An 18,659-nucleotide genomic window follows, 5' to 3' on the forward strand; every position below is an offset into this window, starting at 1 on the left:
CTGTGTTAAACCCTCTGGGTGCTGTCCGAATTCATTTTGTTTAAATGATATGCCTAGGACTATTTTAATTACATTAAACCATCTTAATTATCAGTGTGGAAGAGTCCATGGGTATCACAGATTTTTCTGCATGACTTATAGTTGGTGAAGTAGCTGGTGAAGAGATCAAGAATTCTGGTGAATGAACAGCGTTTGAGCTATCTACACTATCACTCTTATTTAAAAACACATAAAGCCAGCCATTTCATCATCCCTTTATCTTAGACCAATGACTCAGATTGTGATCTGTAATACAAATGAGTGGGACGCTTCATAAGACCTTAGCATTAGGCAAAGGAAAAAAAAAAAAAGGAAGTGAAGAGAAAGGCGCAAGTAATGTATTTGAGGCCAAAGGAAAAGGGTAATTTGGAGACCAAAATCTTATCAGAATGCAGGCTTGCTGGCACAAATATCTAAGTTGAAAAACTTTTAGGACCTAGCATTAGTTTTGTGATAAATTGTTGAGAATTAAATAGCTTCTGCAAATTTCCAAGAAAGGAGAAAAGTGCTAGAAAAGCCAGCTAGCATAAAGATCTGTGGGGCTATTGGTCATTGCTGGCACATCTCCTGGAGCATCTGTATCGTAGCCAAAGTTCGCTCTTTGACATCTGCACAGCGAGACTTATTTCCCTGCTCTCCCCTATGGTTGCTTAATCCTATTCTCTTATCCATAAGCTGGAACAGAAGGCATAGAGCAGAAGCTAATGCTATTATGTACAATATAAGCTTCCACTCTTTTTCCCACTGAGTATCAAAAAACCTGCCCTCTTTCCCTCTACACATTGCCATTAGTTTGCTTCATTGCCCCGCTGCCTTGTACGTGAGGATGCTTAGCTCTTTGCTGTCCCTAGAGCATACAGTGAGCACTGTGAATGGTTTATCAACATTTTGAGAAATATTTAGAAATATGATGAATGGATAGACTATGTCACCAAGCAAAGTTTAGAGGAAAAGCTAGGAGTTGTGGGGACAGGTATAGAAGTAGGAATTTGCTAAGTATTTGGCGAAGTTGGGGAGATGGAAGAACAGGGACTTTGAAGCAAGTAGAGAGGAAGAGAGGACAAAGAAAAAAGAGAAGTCAACTATCAAGTAGTTGCATGGTCAGGTACATTTTTATCAGCCAGTTCTACTAAAATAGTCCATAGAACCCTGAATAACATGCAAAGACCTCAGTTTTAACAAACATCTTGAATAACTATTGAGGTTTTTCTTCATAGAAAACTGAAAAACTACAATGTTAGAGAAACAGAGGTGACGTTAACTGATGTATTTAGATAAGTTTATATCAACACTTTTTTGAAAAAAGTTTATGCACATGAATGCACCTTTTATTTTTTTTAAAATATTCATTTAAATAATTACCATGTGTTTTGTGAACTTTCCCCACTCATTTCTTCATATGAAATGTCAGGTGCTGATAAATCAGGTGGCTTTTTAACCACTCCCTGTCTGTTAAGTGGGATGAGAGCCCGATGTTTATGTGGTTAAACACAATTTGTGCTTTCTGCCTTTGAGCTGCAGACATAGATCATAGATCTGCAGACAGAGATGCAGTGATCAAATCACTGTTATTTATCTTGTTTAGCTTTTTGTGATCAATTATTAAAATATGCCTGGAAACATGGAGCCATTTTGGAAGAAGGGTCTTAGTGGAGAGTAGAACAGATAAAAGCACTGAGATAAAACAAGCAACCCTGTCACCAGCAGATGCAAGCAAAGATGCAGAGAAGAAAAAGACCATTTTGTTGGTCAAATTCTGCTTACAGACACACTTCAGTGAATACAGTAGGCTGCTTAAATTCATCAGCTGCTTAGAAAATGGTATAGTGACTATCCAAAGGCAAAACCGCCACATGAAGCATGGAAATGTAATTTACGTGGTTAGTATTCCTGCAAGATGCAGGAATGACTGCAAGATGATTGAAACGAGACTAATCCAGGGAGAGGAAAAACCTTCCTCTGTAATTGGAGTCTTTGTATGCTTTCCTTTTCATCCCAAGAGACAAACTACAACAGGAATTTTCTCCCAGGTGAAGCACTTAAACGGTCATGTTATTGTGTTGGGTGAAAATATGTCTGGCTTTTAAAGTAATCATTAATTTCTTTGGCAAGTATTGATACATCTAATAATATTATTTTAATATTATTTGTAATAGTCTCATTTTAATTTTTTTCATTTAGCTACAACTAATTTGGCAAAACATGAACAACTAGTAGAAAATTACGCGAGCCATGTGTCCCAGATTAAAGATTTTAGGTAACTCTCAAGGCAAAAAAGGCTCAATCATTTATAAGAACAATGTCAGAAAGAAATATGTTTTTATGTCCTGTTGAACACTTAGAGCCACTCCGCACAGATGTCCCAAATTCTGCAGCAGAAGATGAAACTTGAAAACAGGACAGACTAGAGCCAGAGATCTGCCTTTTCTTAAAGATCTTTCTATATTATAAAAATTCAGTTTGTATATACTCAAGTAATGTGGGTCAGAATGTAGCAATTAAATTCTGCTAAGACTTGCCTTCCCTGACCATATGGCTGTATTGGTGAGAGCAAGAACTGAGGAAGTTACTTGGAGTGAATTTTTTTGTTGGTTTGCTTTTTTTCAACCAAGAAAAAAACCCCTAATCCATTTTACTACAAGAATTAAAAAAAAAAAAAAAAAAAAAAAAAAACAACACAAACAAAACAAAACCCCCCAAAACAAACACAAAAAAACCTTTTCAAAATGTTTCCTCCCCTATTTATGGGATGAAAATATATTCTGAATGCAACCCGATTATATGAGAATTATTAATTCCTGAACTGTATTTTTAGTAAGTAAAGTACTTGACTAAAAACATTATGCTAGCACTAGAAAAAATTATGACAAACTCTTTTGAATAGAATTAACACAAATAATTATTTTCTATAAGCAAATTTTGTGAATCACAAAGGGATTTATATCACAAGATACAAATATTTTAAGGTTGTCAGTTTAGCAGTTGAGAAAAGTCAGATTCACAGTTATCTTTCATAGAGTCATAGAATGGTTTGACTTGGAAAGGACCTTAAATATTACCTAGTTTCAAAATCCCTGCCAAGGACAGGGTCACGTTCCACTAGACTAGGTTGCTCAAAGCCCATCCAACCTGGGCTAATCTTTGTACCTTAACACTTTAGTACATTTAGTACATTTAGTTCTTCACTCGCAGCCCAGAAAGCCAACCTTATCCTGGGCTGCATCAAAAGGAGCCTGACCAGCAGGTCAAAGGAAGTGATCCTGCCCCTCTACTCTGCTCTCGTGAGACCTCACTTGCAGTATTGTGTGCAGTTCTGGTGTCCTCAACATAAAAAGGACATGGAACTGTTGGAACAAGTCCATTGGAGGGCCACGAGGATGATCAGGGGACTGGAGCACCTCCCGTATGGAGACAGGCTGAGAAAGTTGGGGCTGTTCAGCCTGGAGAAGAGAAGGCTGTGTGGAGACCTCATAGCAGCCTTCTGGTATCTGAAGGAGGCCTACAAGGGTGCTGTGGAGGGACTCTTCATCAACAACTGTAGTGACAGGACAAGGGGTAACGGGTTCAAACTTAAACAGGGGAAGTTTAGATTGGATATAAGGAGGAAATTCTTTACTGAGAGGGTGGTGAGGCACTGGAATGGGTTGCCCAGGGAGGTTGTGAATGCTCCATCCTTGGCGGTGTTCAAGGCCAGGTTGGATGAGGCCTTGGGTGGCATGGTTTAGTGTGGGGTGTCCCTGCCCATGGCAGGGGGGTTGGAACTAGATGATCTTAAGGTCCTTTCCAGCTCTAACTGTTCTATGATTCTATGATTAGCACTTTACATCAGTTGCGCATAAGCACTAACCACGTGATCCCATTTCACTATATGTGAATCACCTTCTAACCAAGCAAAGGATGAATGATCTCCAAGGTCCACAGAGATGCGTTGGTCTGTAACACCCCTTTAATAATAAAGGGTATTAACAAAGGCTTGGTATTCCCTTTTAAATGTGAGGATGATTGGATGCAGTGCTGAAAAACTGGATTCTCACCTGGCTGCTTCTCTCCAGCAATCCAGTAGTTTGAAAGCATGCTCTTGACAGGCAGCCAGAATTTATGTGTTTCTGTTTTCTGGGAACCTTGCTTGAAATCTGAAGGCCTGAGCTGTTAAAACACAGACAATTCTGTTGCAGTTGAAATCAATGGTGGCTGTAGTCTTCTTTTCCCTTTGCAGGATGTAAATCACATACCTCACTCAGAGGACTTTAGCAGTATAAATTCATCAAATATTGCTTGTGAAGCATTCAGGTGCTATACTGCTGAGAAACCCAGAAAAGGTTATGAGGAAATTAATATTTTGTACTTAGAGCTAGATATGGAAGATTTATGAGTCAAAATCTCAAACCATGCATTTCAAGATTAAACCAAACTAGAATAGTGACTGCCTTTCCGTTTTTTCATGTAGCAAGCCCTGTCCAACTGTTGTTTTGACTAATAAAGCAAACATTCTGGAAGAAAAAGAAAAAGTTATAATTAACTACAAAAGAAATATTGCACTTCACATGATGAAGCTGAAGGAATTCTGATGTGCTAGTGTTGGGGTGCCTTGCTTTGATAATTTTTATTCTTCCTGCACACACTGAAGGTTTTTTGAAAAAATTAAGGTAACCCTGAAGTAAACTAAAATTAGTAGTAAAATTATAGTACAAATCTGAAATTTGCAGCACTGTCGACTTTACAGACACATCCATAAAGTAAAAAAAAAATAAAATATCTCAGGTTTTGTCCCTTTTCCAAATCACCTATGTATTTCAGAAAACAGCCAGAGTGATGTGAAACAGAATAATCGCCATTTTCTTGGGTGCATTTCATACCAGCAAAGGGGAAGTAAAAGAGGAAATATTAAAACTGAGTATTGCTTACCACTGCATTTTACACGGTACTCAGTTCTGCATAGGTCTGAGAAGCACACTCAGGTGTTTTTCCTGACTGAGTCATCAAGACAATATAGTAGATGGAATTTTCTTAAGACCAGCTGGTCCTAAACATGAGATGGACAGGAAGACAGATACTAACAATGGAAGCTAAGCAATTAGTTTCCCTGTTTAATATATTGTATGCAAGTCTTCAGGTGAACATAGAGATATAGTAACGCTGCTTAAATACTGCTGGCTAATGTGGTTCTCTGCTATTAAAGTATTCCTCAAAAAGTGCTTTGAATGTCAGTCTAAAACCTATCAGCACTCTACAGCAATTGACTGTAAACAGATCACATCTCAGAGAAAGTAATAGTAAATAGTAATAGTAGCAGTAGTAAATAATAATGAGTAGTAGTATACTCTAAATTCACTGCGGTATTTAGCAATAGTATTTTTCAGTAAGCAAGCTCATGTAAAAAATTGTGTGAATGGAACCCAGTGCCATGGCTTTCTGATATGAAGGTCCATCATACCAAAGAATCAAAGGAGAGTAAAATGCTTTTTTAATGGAAAGTCCACAGGACTATCTCTTATATCAAAAGGAGCAGGAAAGAAGTGAGGTCAGTCACTGTCACACAGGTTTCCGACATATGGCTAAACTTTTGAACCCTGACAGTTCAAAGAAAGTTTTGTGGAGAAGTGTCTAACTTAGAACAAATCTTTTCTGATTTTTTTATATGTTAATATTAACTGAAAGATAACCTGGGCCTCTTGCTCTATCTTACATTTGTTGAAATAAGGAGAGATTTCAACATTTTAGGATTTTTTTTCTCCACCCACATTTGTCACAGACAAAAATGCATTCAAAGAAGCAATATTTAACTCAGGTGCTTTCTGCAAAAGATCAGTTTGATGATACATATACATGACTGAGTGAATCATCATTTGTTTATATTTTTCTGTTGAACATTACAGGACATGAATAGAGCAAAGCTGAAAAATTTGCTTCTCTTGCTTGTCATGAGAATGTTTTTGTTTGAAAGACTGTAAGTTGTTTGATCACTTTCTATAAACTTCTAACACTTGGAACAGTTAAATTATTCCTTTGAATTAATAAATGCATAATTTTATGCATTATTAGTCACCTTTCTACACTCTATTATTTGTACAAATGATGTAAATTGAAGGGCTTTTGGTTTTTGAGGGGTTTATCTTCTGCACTGTTAATTAAATAAAAATTATGAAAATTTTCATCATCTAGTAACAGGATCCTTACCTTGCTGGAAGTAGAAATCTTTCTTTTGGAAATCCTTAACCATTGTTTCAGTATTATTCCCTCTGGATGCTGTTACCTCTTGGTGTACTTTATTTGCAAGCAGTTGGACTTACAACACACAATAATATGAAGAAAATGTCACTTGTAAATCCCACTGGGCATTCTTTTTTCTTCTCTTCCTTTTCCTTCAAAGGACAGATTGCATCTAAGTAAATCTCCTCATATTTCTAAGTTACATGTCTGTATTTTTCATTTACTAATTTGAAAACAAATGTCAATAACTCTTCTAACTGCAGAGAATGTGAGACTATTCTGGGCAAGTATCCTGGATATAGTATGCATATATTTTTCATGGAAAGGTCACGGACTTTCCAAGAGGACAAAAAAAAAGAAGGTAATAAGGGGATTGCACCAACCATTTTAATGAAAAGAGTCTTACAGAATACTGTTGTCCTACAAAGCAGTAAGCTTAGTTGTTATACAAGTTGTATGTAAACTTATTTCGTGCAGAAAACTAGATCTTACAAATGGGATTTCTTCTAAAATCAGTTGAACTGGTCTATATTAGAACAGTTACGGTGAAAGACCAAGTGTTTTTTTTCTTATTAAGGCAAAGCATTTGGCTATACTGAAGCTTCATTCAAATGGTCTCTAAGACCATACTGCAATGTAATTATTTCTACCTAGTTAGAATAAGGATTGGTGGTATCTCCATTGGCTTGTGAAAGAAGAAACTGCTCAGCTTTTAAATAAAGTTCAGGCCCCACTAATTTATTTCCTAACAGAAAAACAGGTAACAGCCCTGATGGGATATTTCATAGCTGATTTTGTTGATGCAGCAGTCAACAGCTAAATGTTCTTAAAAAGTTCATAGCTTGAAACACATACAGGCTCAGAGAAAGGAATCAGCTGGGAAGAAGGGTCTTTAGCCTACCAACCCTCCCTAAAAGAACTCCTTTTTCGACATATTTTTCCATCTGCATTAATCCCTATGCACTATTCTTTTTCAGAGCCTAGATAAATATTCAGTGTTTAGATGCTCCTAACCATTGATACTACCATCACTTTAAGAGTGCAGAAATAAACACCACCATCTAGATCCCACCTCATGAGAAATACCACCACATTTTCAAATGCTAAGTCAGTTCATGTTTAAATATTCACTATACTTCAGAAAGAAAAAGTAAAGGAAAATAAAACAACAGCTTTGGAAATCAGCACAATCAACAGTAATGATGTTACAATGGTCACTCAGAGCGCATCCATAGTGGAAAAATCCTAATCACTCTCCTACCACTTTGAATAGCTGTCAGGGTAATCAGATACTTCTTTCTAATGGTGTTATACAGCAATCATAGTTCATTGTGCAGGATTCCAAGTGTTGGAGGTTTCTAGAGAGCTCTTCCAGCACAAATGACCCCAGGTCTGTTGCTAGCTAAGTAATCCCCTGCCAGGAAACAATAGATGCTGTAGTTTCAACAGCTTCAGAAAAGTGGCTAATGCTGTTCCATCATGATTTGACTGCTTACCAGTTGCAGTAAGCCCTGAGAGGAAACAGTGACCCACCAGATCCCAAATCTGCAACTAAAAGAGGAGTTTCTCCCCCTGCACTGTTTCAGTCCAAGGCTGTTTGACACTACCATAGTATAGGGAGGCATTGTTAATCTATAATAATCCTTACACTGCAAAGAAAAATCCTTAATAGAACTGGTAGACAACTGTCTCTGGCAATACAATTTCCAGTGAACACTATATTTGACTCAATTTCAAATCACTTCAAGCCATGTAAGAGCATTTTTACAAACCAGGCCTTCAGATCCAGTTTGCATAAAATAACCTCAGATAGCAAAATATTTTTTTTCATCCTTAAATCCTACTGTTGAGCACAATTCTAAATAGTTTTAATTTTAAACCTCTAATACTCCTTTCTTAAATGTTTTTCCCTTGATCTTTATTCTTAAATGACGTGTTTCTTCAGAGATAGTTACCTAATGTATTTGTCGGTTCGACATACTTCAGAAAAACAAGCATGTCAATGCATTTTTGTCTTTATGGAATCTCTCAATAGAAAAGTCTACAAAGGCCTTTTCATCATCTTATTCAAGCATTCATATCCAAGACATTCAATAATTCATTAATGGCTCAAATCATAAGGAATACATGAATGGAACTAAAGAACAGGTAAATTGCTTGTCATTCTTTCAGTTCCCCCTCTCCAGGGAAAAAAAAAACAAACCAAAACAACAATTAAAAAAATAAAAAACAATCCCACAAACCCAAAACAAAACCCCAAACTAAACAAACCAAACAAACATGAAAGAATCAAAACCCAGAAAACAAACTTAAGGACACAATGTTAGGGATTCACAAGACCATTTATTCATTAAGTTGCATATTCACTGGGAAGGTACCTGCTTAAGGATGGGTATCAAGCATGAGGCTTTCCAAAGCAACAGCCACATCAAAGTCTCATCACTTTTGCTTTAGACTCAAAGGGGTACAATAGGAGTACATTATACTCAGGCTTGTACTGTAACCCGGATAGGGTTAGGTCAAACAGCTAATTTTTATTGGCTAGGAACAGGAGAAAGCAATCTGACTTAGTGGGTTGAGCAAAACAGTACTTCCTGGAATGACAGGACTAAATATCATATGGTATTTGAATATTTCTTACTGCTAGAGCTGAAATACAGGTATTCAACTTTCTAAATAACTTCCCTACACACTGACAGGCACTCAGTACTTATTTGCATCATGCTTTTTCTTACTTGGTGGGTATTTAAATATTTTTACAGATATGAAATGTTTTGTTCAACCTGAAATAGCATCTGAAAAGTTCCTTTTGCCAGAAAAATACATATAAAAGATTTTCTATGTGCACGTATGTACATACATACATGTAAATTTCTTCAAATAAGTAGCTGAGACAAAAAGCTGAGCCAAGCTTTACACAGTGGGAGTTAAAACCTTTTCCTAAATAAATCCTTGTCTGCTGGAGATTTTTGACTGAAGATTTACTGGTGCTAAGCTACATTTTGAAGTTTACAACCATATGCCCCACCGATTTCAATAGAATATCCTTGCCTCCCACAGGAAACTCTCCAAGGCAGACAAGTAGCAAGAGATATGTCATATCTGAACTATCAATATTGCAAATAGATGTGTATGCTGGACATTAGTTTGAAACTCCTGCCTTGCTCAACTTAAACACAGACATCATCCGAGAACTGCTGACACTGCATATGAAAGGAAATAAAAGCATAATATGTCACTACCAAAAAAGTTCTCAAAGTATTCTGGGTACATTTATGAGTGGGTGATGCAGTGCATAAACCAGTCTGAATGAAAATATGCAAGTTAAATGGAAACCAAAATAAATCATTTAAAAACTTTCACCAAAGTTATAAATAAAATCTGGATCTTGAACAAGAATGATGTGTAGTTCAGAATTCCGTCTTTTAATGCAAAATACATTCATCACAGCTTCAGAAATGGTTTCTCTGCTTGATCATAGCAGAAATTGTCTCTTTTTCATCACTGCTGACTGTTTTTTCTCACTCAATTAGGAAAGCTAAATCCAGCTTGGGCCATTTGATTTTTTCTTAGTATCTTTAAACCTCAGTTGTAATTGAATCAACAGAAGTACTATCTAATCATATTGTTCTGTTATTTATGAAGCTTTATAAATCTCTGTGCAAGTAAATTAGTGTCATATCAAACTGCTGAGCCTGAATTTTGCTGGCAGAGACAGATGTAGGGCACTTTCCTTTAGCATGGAAGAGCAGATCCTGGTTTAAAAATAATTCCTCCCTATTCCCCCGCAGTCTAGTGTATTCAGAAGTCTTATGTGGGTCAACTGCAACTAAGATGAAGCCATCTTATCTGCAGCTTTCACAAAGTATATGTCACCTATTCATTCTAACATATTCATTACTGCTAAATTAAAAACTCCATTTTAACTCCTGCTAACAAAATGGTATTAAATCATATTGCTTTTCACAAAAAAAAAAAAAAATCCTTTAATTACTTTTGACAAAAAAACAGTTTCAGTGAAAAAACATTTAGTGATGCCATAAGAGCAAATAAACATCTCCATATATGTAGTGCGGCCCATACGCAAATGTGCAATCCTAATTTAGAAAGAAGAAAATTAATCTGTCACACTGAAAATATTTAGCAAAATTTTATTAACTCACTTGTCTTCTCAGAATATTTTTATACATATTTGCCTGTTACACATTTGTTTATGAACATCCAAACTCATGTCTATTGACTTTAAGGGCTGTTGACTTAATATAATTTGATTTTATATGTCAAATTCTTTTACATCATCTTTTGGACTGTATTTTCCTTAGTATGTATGCCCTGGGTTCAGCAGTAGCAGTCATTTTTTCTCCTTCTTAGTAGCTGGTGCAGTGTTGTGTTTTTGACTTTCAGCCTGGGAAAAGCACTGATAACACCGATGTTTTTAGTTGCTGCTCAGTAATGCTTACTCTTACTCTGACCAAGGACTTTCTGAGTCTCATGCTCTGCCAGGGAGGAGGGGAAGCCAGGAAGAAGCAGGGACAGGACATCCGACCTAAACTAGCCTAAGAGGTATTTCATACAACAGCATGTCATGCCCACTATATAAACTGGGGGCAGTTACCCGGAAGGGCTAGATCACTGCTCAGGTCGGGCTGGGTATCGGTTGGCGGGTGGTGAGCAGTTGTATTCTCTTTGCTTGTTATTTCCTTTATCATTATTATTATTGGTTGTAGTAGTAGCAGTTTGTGTTATACCTTAGTTACTGGACTGTTCTTATCAACCTGTGAGAGTTATGTTCTTTTGATTCTCCTCCCCATCCCTTCAGGACCTGGGGGAGGAAAGAGGGGGAGTGAGCAGCTGTGTGGTTCTGGGTTGCTGGCTGGGCTTAAATCATGACAGTGTAGCATCAAGGTATATAAAAAAGGACTGTTCATCAGGGGCTGTAGCAATAGGACAAAGGATAATGGGTTTAAACTTAAACAGTGGAAGTTCAGGTTAGATATAAGGAAGAAGTTCTTTACTGTGAGGGTGGTAAGGCACTGGAACAGGTTGCCCAAAGAAGTAGTAAATGCTCCATCCCTGGCAGTGTTCAAGGCCAGGTTGGACAGAGCCTTGGCCAACACAGTCTAGGGTGAGGCATGGGGGTTGAAACTAGATGATCTTAAGGTCCTTTCCAACCTTAAACATTCTATGATTCTATGATTCAAAGGGAGACAAAAAAAAATGCTGTTTATCTGGAAAAAGTACTTTTATAATAATTATGAAGTAACTTACTCTACGACTTTTTTATAGTAATTCTGAAATTTATGTAAAACCTATCTGATGGCAGGAGGGTTGGAACTAGATGATCTTAAGGTCCTTTCCAATCCTAACCATTCTATGATTCTATGATTGACTTTTTCAATGAGATTTTGCATATCAGATGAAAAATAAACTGAAATCTTCTCTAACATACCATATTTGCAGCATAAGTAAATCACAGTAGTGAACTTCAAAGAGAGAGGTTACTGCATTTAAGAATCTGATGCTGATAGACATAAAGAGAAACACACTTTACAGTATGGCCAGCCTTTTCAAACAAGACTATGCCTACAGGTAGCCTCTGTAATAAAGCTACTGATAACCTACAAAAAGTAACAATGAGAAATCAAAAGCTTTGGACATTAGGCCACTCTCATTTAAACCATTAAAATCATATTATGTAAGTACTGCTAATGAAAATGGGTTTGGAACATCATTATTTGGAACATCATAATTAAATTAATCATAGATTAATACATTGCTAATTAATACATACTTCTATTCTTGATTAGCTCTTTAAAACGCTCTTATGTGCTATTTATACACATACATTAAGTATTGGCTGCACAAACTCCTCCAAATAAATCCTAGAAATTCATTTTTATGTGGGGTATGCGGTCAGACAATCAACTCTAAAATAACATACTCTCAACCAATGCAATAAGCACACACGATAGCCACTGCAGTTACTTACCCTAAGATACTTTCACACGTTAAATTCAGGTGGGTATTGGTAGGACGTTCCAGTGGACCAGACTTGCAAAGAACTGAAATTTTTAGGTTTAGGTTTGTTTTAGTTTTGAGTGTCTTTTTTTGCTTGTCTTGTTTTTTAGAAGTCTGCTAACCTCGCAGTGTGTTTTGAGTTGTTTGTCCATATATCAAACTATAAAAAAACTACATTCACTTCTGAAAATATTTCACCAGCCTTTACGTGGTTTGTATTTCTAATGACTTCATTGTTTGTGCTGTAATAGTAGGCCTGTGCTGCTTTATCTGGCTTTATAAATACCTTGAAACTGCTGCTATTCTACAAGATACTTGAAAATTGTTCAGAGTACACAGTTCCCTTGACATTAAACTTTCTGATGGAAGCTTAGCATCTTTCAGTGTATGGCCAAGACTGAGTAGTCAGAACAAGGATATTTATGACTACTTCAAAAAAGAAGCTAGAGAAGAAATAGAATTTTAAGAGACTATATTAGCAGTGTTGAAACAGAGTCTAGTAAATAGAGATTAAATCACTTATGGTAGAAGAAAACCTCTGTTAAGTTCTCTGGCTGAATCTTAAATTCTAATAGGTTACCATTTCTTTCTCGAATGCAGTGTAAAAATCAAGCTCAGCTCTGAATAAATAAATCTGCCTGAGGTCTAGAACTCTCTTGACAAGGTTCACTAAGAAATAAAAGGCTTCTTTTGCTCCAATTTTAACACAAAAAAAGTATTTTAAGTGGTGCACTACACTTATCGATCACAATCATAGCTCAAAGATATTCTTCTCGAAAAATTCCTGTTGACAATAATTTTTCTCCTAGCACTGGTCTTCTGTTGTGCCATATATTCTGTTTATTTCTTCTGCATTACTCAAAAAATATTAAGATATTCCAGATATTCCATTGAGAAAATTCTCTTTTCAAACACAGTTTTTATACATACACTAGTATTTATACATGTCTTAATAGGCTTTTTTTTTTTTTTTTAGTTTAGATTATTTAATTTCATTTTTTTTAATTATGTACCATCATTTTCTTTCTCTTATCATCAAGCACTTTGCTAACATATTACTGGATATCTAAGTTCTCCAGTTGTTACAATGATAATTCTATGCTCTGTGTACTAATGTGGTGGGACATTTTGAGCATGGTGGGAGATAATAAATCAGTTTATGTGTACTAGTCTTAAATTGCTTTATAGCTAATCTCATTTTTATTTTAGTCTCAGTTAAAGCCACTGCTTCAACAAAGCACCCTGCTATGCATTTCCCTCATTCCGAGCTTGACTGGGCTATCACAGGAGAGAGTTAATGAAAATCTTGTCATTGACTTAAGTAGAAGTTGAACTAGGCTTCACATATATGAAATGAAGCAAAAAATGTCTCACAACAGTCCTAATTACACCCTGGGGAAAACTTCCACTGAAATCTATAGATAAAGAAATCTGCTTCATATTCAAATCGTTAGTGTTATGCTGACTAATAAAAATAAACTAAAAAATGTTTGAAGCTTGCTAGGAGAAACTTCAACATTTCAATTACTTCACTTCTCTCTAAATATACATATATGGAAGATGCATAATAGATATGTTTGTTATCATTCTGCTTGATATTGGTGTGTTACTGTCCTCCTAGATCCCTGAGGAGGATTTCAAGTTTTCAGGTAACAAGTTTCTTCCCCCTGAGCCTGCCACCCACCTCAGTTGGTGGGAGGTAATTTTATACGCTACATTTACCCCAATGATAATGAATTCTTAATAATATGAATTCTATTTTATTTAGGGGATAGGGTGATGACACAGAAAACCAGTTCATTAAATGTTCATAATTTTATAAAGAAAAAATATTAGTTCAGAGTACAAGTCCTAAACCATATTGCATTTCAAAAAACACACTACCTGTTTGCCCTGCTTGTAAAAGGGAAGGACCCTTCTCAAAAGCCTTCAGTTGTGTTAGTTCTGCAGGGAATGACTTCAAAACTAACCCTGAGCAAAGAATTTTTATCTTGAAATAGTCTTGAAAACTATTTGACCTGTAATGATTTGAGTACTTTTGAGGCTCTACACCCAAAGACTACCTTTTATATAAAGGCCATCAAATCCGAAAAAGGAAAGAATACTACAGGTTTTCATATACTCAGGACAAGCACACACTCATACATAGTAGAAGTAGACCTCCCACACAGAAAACCAATGTGGCTTCACTAATAACTAGGAAAGCCAACAGTAAAGTATCCACATTGCCTGACTATCCTAAGCACTACAGTTACTGACAGTAAGAAAAAGATTGCTAAGAGCAGTTGCAGAAAAGCTGATCATCCAAAAGTACGAAATAATAAAAATAAAGGAGAAAAAACAAGAACAGCTAGTGTGAGAAATTAGGAATAAAGATAACTAAGCAGGGTACTTAGTAATAAAGCTGCAGGTGACCCAAGCTCCTGGAAATGATATGTAACTAGCATGAGTAATATAGATATCAGATAGCCAGCAATAGATAAAATAATACTGAAGTCCAGTAGTGACCCTAATGAAGTCTCTTCCTTCAGGACCAGAACAGGAACTAGATCACACTGGGGCAAAAGCCTGGGAAATTAAATAATCCCTTCATAGCAATCTACCTGTTAGCTAGACTTTTCTCAGATTATGCAAGTGAAGAACAGTGGGGAGTAAAAGGAGAGCAGTTCTGTAAGCCCAAGCAGCAGGATGGTCAGGCTACTTCCTAAAGTACTTTGCAGGTTAATGGATAAGGAAGAATGTGGGAAATGAGCTGTTCTTTCATCTTTCAGCAACTGGAGTTTGTTAAGTAATTATTCAGTGAACTCTGTAATCATATTAGAATGCTCAGGCATTTTATAAAATGCATATGGTCAGAATATCTTTTTTTCTTTGTATCTACTTGCTCAGGTTTTTACATGAGAGAGGGAAAGTATTTCTCTTTGAGAATCACAGAATCATAGTATGGTTAGGGTTGGAAAGGACCTTAAGACCATCTAGTTCTGACCCCCATGCCATTGGCAGGTATGCCTCACTCTAGACCATGTAGCCCAAGGCTTTGTTCAACCTGCAGTCTAGCCTTGAACACTGCCAGGAACATTTACCACTTCATTGGGCCAGTGCACCTTCTCCCTTATATCTAACCTGAACTTCCTCTGTTTAAGTTTAAACCCATTTCGTCTTGTTGCATTGCTACAGTCCCTGATGGGTTCCCTCTCTAGCATCTCTGTAGGCCCCCTTCACATACTGAAAGGTTGCTATGAGGTCTCCATACAGCCTTCTCTTCTCCATGTTGAACAGCCCCAACTTTCACTTTCAAGTTTCTGGATGGGTTGTATGATAGCAGTTGCCTAGTTTCTGATGCATCAGAAGTAGTTACAAACCAAAGTGTCTTCTGTTATGGAGTGGTGTTCATCTAAATAAAGATGGTTGTGGAAGCCAGGAGACACTGTGACAGTGCAGGCTCACTGAACATGCTAGGACACCTATGCTGCTTCTTGTAGCCAGTGAGCTACATGGCACAGCTTCTTTTTCCTCTAATGTTTTACCCAGAAGAAGAGTCATAGGGCAAACTGGACAGAAACTGGTAATTCCCTTAGGAAAAACAGGAAATCACACGTGTTGCTTTGCCAATTTTACAAAATTTTGTTCCACAAGGTAATGTATATTAAATTTTGCCTATTTATGGGACTACGTGATAAAAAGCACAGCTGCTAATTTGCAATACATATTGACTTAATGGAAAATTGCAAACATCCATCTTTCCAGATGTGCTTTGTGTCACTTAATATTTTTGAAATACAAGATTTTACAAACAAATAAGAGAATATGGCACTGAAACTTTATAACCTGGCTTGAATATGAAAGAACAAACAAACAACAGATTGAGCATAAGAGACGAGGGCATTTGAAATGTTAGACTGTTGTTTACAAGAATGAAAACAGAAAAAAAAGGAGCAACCTTCATTCCAATGAATTGTGTTTCTGGAGCTTCTAGCCCCTGCAGAACATTACAAATAGAACTTTATCTTGAACTTCAGTCACATTGACACACCTGTGTTCACATACTACCCTATTCTCCATTCCCCCTTCTCAACCTTTACTACAAAAATTACATGCAATGAGCCTAAACAAGCTACTATCCTTTCAGTGTAATTGTATTATATCAAACCTTCATTATTTATTCAGTTGTGGAAGTGGTTGGTTGGTTGGGGCTTTTTTTAAATATTTCTTTCAACTTCAACTGTAGAAATATCCCAAAATGCATATTCTTCCGACTCTTATTTCTCATTTTAAGAAGTAAACATTCCTTTAATATTTTCCATTCTTACTTACCTAGTTTTCAGACTGCCTGAATTTGTGCTATTTTGTTTCTTAAAAATAATCCCAGCATGCCCAATCTGCAACTTATTCTATTGCAAAGTATGTTCTGCCTTTTTAAATCTGATTACTTAATTGAAAATAGAGTGGTAACCCTAACTCAGCTCTGTATATCCCCTAATAGGTATATACAGTAACAGTTTTCTGAAGAGATATTACGTGCAAAACTGGGAACATCCTAACTCACTATAAACGGCTCCCTTTGTTGTCACTGGTGCAATTTATTGTCAAGAAGTCAAGCCTACAGTAGAACAGTTCAAGAAATGTAATTTAAATGTCTTTCTTTTGCAGATAAAACAGACTTTAAATCATCTTTGCATAAGGTTATGGGATGTTCAGCAGCTGCAAGCAGCAGTGGATGTTAGATTGCCACAGTTCTTCAAAGCAGCACTGATCAGAGCTTCCCAAGTAATTTATCTGCACCCTGCTGATTCCAGGGCATCTTCTTTTCCATGTTCACATGCCAAGATTTACAAGAGTGTCTCTAAGTGAGGGTAAACCAGCCCTTGTACTCAGGGCATCAGTCAACAGTTTATACAGTATCTTCTATCTTAAACTCCTTCTATTATTTTGCTGCATAGAAGAGTTCATGATCACCTTCTATGTACAATGAAAGGTGCATTTGTGGTTTGGGGCTTTTTTGCTCTCCACAAATATGTAAATGTTACTCTTATACTAAAAATCACCTCTCTCACCTAACCCACTTTTTCAATAGATATAAAATCTTGTCTGTCCCTTTGAAACCTCCTTGCTGTTCCTTAAAGTGTGATGTTTCTTTCTTTTAAGTTTCTTTTTTTTTTTTATTTTATATACCTATATGTTAAAGTGTGCATAATTACACAAGTTATGTCTGTATACCTTATATTGCAGCCTAAACACATTGGCAATCTAGTGGGCAAACAAGTGATCCTTGCAATATTTTTCTCAGGTAAACTGTAAGTTAAAAAAACCCAAAAGGAAAAAGACACATGACAGGGAAGATGCATTTAAGTTCAAATATTACTGATTTATTTTAAAATTTATAGATAATTATGATTAAATGAGTAGTCCAACTAACAACAACATACAACATTCAATCAGGTTTTACATATGTGCATGTACATACAATGCACATAATTCCAAAGAGGACCTCCTTTTACATCAGCAAGATCTGGAGTAAGACACCATTATCGCAGGAACCTCTAACAACTTCAGTGACAACAATCCAAATGCAGTTTGACCTACAATGCTCAAGTCTGTGTATTGCAGCCTCCAGCATCTTCTCACAACCCCAGTGCTGTCTTTCAGGCTCACAATGCACATGTGACCTAGAAATGTACTGTAGGTATAAAAACTGTTATCACTAGACTATTTTAATGTTGATGTAGAAATTAGCTTAATGCTTCCCAATTCTGTCAGAATATTTCAGGAAGAAATTACTGCTGAATCAAAATCCATTGATGCTGTTACACACACTGGAAATGAAATCTGTAAAACTGTGCTGTCCTTCAGCAGTTTGTAGGTGAAGATTGCTTATCTTAAAAATTTAAAGTACTGTATTTGATGGAGTGCATTGAATAGATATAGAACTGTCTCCTGACAGTTTCCTACCTTCGCAGATTTTAAAGCACAGTTATAATCTGTAGCATCCACACTTGCAGAGCACTATTTTGGCTCAGATAATCTTTTATCTTAAATCATTTCAAAGTTTAACTGACTAAAAATAAACTTATGGAGCTCAGAATTCACTGACAGTATAAGGAAGTAAACACACTCATTGCTTCTTTGAATGTGGAAGTGCCAAACCAAAATCAACTCCATTGACTTCCAGGCATGCATTTGATACACTATAAAACACCAGAATGGAGCTATCATTAAGTTTTCCCATGACTTTTAAAGGTTCTGTTGCTAATATACTTCGCAAAATTTTCTTACATTTTTTTTCCCCCATTATCCATAAAATGTACCAAGGATCTCAAAGCACAACTGTGAAAACCATTATATAGGTAGTTAACATTATATCAATTTCTTAAAGCAAAAATTACCTTCAGGCT

The sequence above is a fragment of the Psittacula echo genome, assembly GCF_963264785.1.
Source record: "Psittacula echo genome assembly, chromosome: 1".
NCBI lineage: Eukaryota > Metazoa > Chordata > Aves > Psittaciformes > Psittacidae > Psittacula > Psittacula echo.